Consider the following 2,555-nt stretch of genomic DNA (forward strand, 5'->3'; position numbering starts at 1 on the left):
TGGATCCCACATACAGACCAGTTCCCGCTCACTGGATGAGCAAGGTGTGGGAGCAACACCGAGGGTTGCGATCCCGTTGCCGGTCCTGGTCCGGTACGGGCGCGACACTGAGGGTTGCGCTCCATTGCCGGACACGAAAAAAGACAAAAAGGAAAAAAAAAAAAGAAAGTTTGGAAAAAAGGGGGGCGGGCGGGGGGGCGCTCTGCTACGGTGCGCCGCTTGGGAGCGTGGTGGCGCTCCCGCCGCGGGTTTGGATCCCACATACAGACCAGTTCCCGCTCACTGGATGAGCAAGGTGTGGGAGCAACACCGAGGGTTGCGATCCCGTTGCCGGTCCTGGTCCGGTACGGGCGCGACACTGAGGGTTGCGATCCATTGCCGGACACGAAAAAAGACAAAAAGGAAAAAAAAAAAAGAAAGTTTGGAAAAAATTTAAGCTATTTCTAATCTTATAGCATATGACTTAAACTCAGACAATACCACACACACATACACACACTCTTGCATATCAAAAGGCTGATACAAGATAAACAGAAAAAAGCTCAACAATTTAATTATATCTCATTATCAACTTTGATTAGAAGTTTAATAGGAAGAAATATTGTGTGTGGATTAAATTATGTTTTTATTGGGCTGGCCAGCTAGCTCAGTTGGTTAGAGTATGGTGCTGACACCACCAAAGTTCAAGGTTCAATCCCTACGCTGGCCAGCACCAAAAAAAAAAAAAAAACAATAATAATGTTTTTAAGATCAGTATATTTCAGATGCCCAATTACTTCCCTCTAAAATGACTTTGTAAATTTTAAAGACCTCAATTATTCCATTTATATCTATATCCCTTTAGAACAGAAAATAGTATTGAAATCGCACTGACTAAGAGCCTGGTGATCTGTTATAATTTCTAACTGTGCATTTGAAAATGAAATACCAGCAGCAGCAGCAGCTTTTACTTCACATAGTATTTCATTTAATCCTCACAACTCTGTAAGTTCTATTATTTATCCCCATTTTACAGTTGGAGAAACTGATCTAAAAGATCTTTCTAAGCCCATTCTTCCAAAATTGCTAATTCAATAGGACTGAGGAGAAATTTCAGATGCTAACAGGAATCATTTGAATAATTTAAGACTTCATATTAACCAACATACGCTACGGTACCTTTACAACTGTATTCACAAGGAGAAGCAACAGTTCATGATTTTCATGTAGAAATAAAGAAACTGCCAAATAACCTATAAAAATTGAGGGGAAAACTCTCATTATTACCTATCAAAAATAAACGTTTACCAAGAAGTTAAAGCAATAACACATTCCACGTTTTAAGTGTCAATGATACCAGTTACACATAAACATAAAAACTAATTGCAAAATATGAGGTTAAAAAACTTCAGTAAGGAAGATTTCAAGTGCTTTTCATCCTGAAATCTTTTCAGAATTATATATTCATAGGATAAACCTGAAATAGAAAAGAGGCTATGTGTATCAACTTAGAGTCTTGTGAATGACATTAAGAAGATATACCTTCTATCTTCTGTGCAAATCTCCACATTATCAGTCAAAACATTCTCCACCTTATAGCCAAACATATGATTATTCAAAAACTAACAGTTACTACAATTAATAGTGAGTTACTGGCTATTTGTATTATTGAACAAGCTATCTAATACCAACCCATATGATGTAAATCATATATTAAAGTTACATATACAACCTTATTTTCTCAATTTGAAGACACTATTTAATGAATAACATTTGTTGAGGAAAGAAACACTTTCTACCACATTAAATGTACTCATTGGCTTAAATAAGCATTTTTATTTCAGAAATATTAAAACATTAAAAAAGTACATCTTAGGGTTGAGGAAATACATTTATATCATGACAAATTTATATATACATGGAATCTAGATGCTCCATGCCATTTTCTCTGTCACCCCTCATTTTGATAATAACTAATATTAGACAGTTTCTATGGGTCAAGCCTTACCTCTCTTAACTATAATTCCATGAAGTACGTATTATTATTTTCCTGATATGATAATGAAACCCCAAAAGAGTAATTTTCCAAGGTCTACAGCTATTACATGGTAGAGCCAGGACTCAAACCCAGACAGTCGAGTCACTCCATATCATAAACCCCTGTGCTATACTGACTCTCCACAGTCTACCTTGAGGCCCTGTTCCCTGACTACCATCCTCACTGTTTTTCATTCTTCTCAATCCTTTCAGCCCTTTCATGAAGGACTCTAATGTTAACTATGCCCATCATCACCCAGCATCCGTACTGTCAATGTCTGTTGTGGAACATGGGAAAACAGAAACTTCCTATTCTCACAACTGATAAGTAGCACCATGACAAACTGCAACATCTTCACTGAAGGCCAAGGAGCAGAGTTATTACTAATACAATTATGAGAGAGGAAAAAAAAAATCTAACCAGGGCCAAGAAAGACAACAGGAAAACCCCAGAGAGCATTTAAAGCAGAGATGAAATCTTATCAGATTGCTGAGAACTCACTCACCTGTCTAGCTAAGATATCACCCATAACCACATC

General features: G+C 37.5%; 1 non-coding gene across 1 annotated transcript; it reads left to right on the forward strand.

Moving 5' to 3' along the window:
• Positions 1-635: 635 nt before the first annotated feature.
• TRNAV-GAC lies at positions 636-709 on the forward strand. Its single transcript has one exon. It is a non-coding gene; the product is annotated as a tRNA-Val (tRNA).
• The last annotated feature ends 1,846 nt before the right edge of the window (positions 710-2,555 follow it).

The sequence above is a fragment of the Galeopterus variegatus genome, unplaced genomic scaffold (assembly GCF_000696425.1).
Source record: "Galeopterus variegatus unplaced genomic scaffold, G_variegatus-3.0.2 Scaffold30327, whole genome shotgun sequence".
In the NCBI taxonomy this organism is placed as follows: Eukaryota; Metazoa; Chordata; class Mammalia; order Dermoptera; family Cynocephalidae; genus Galeopterus; species Galeopterus variegatus.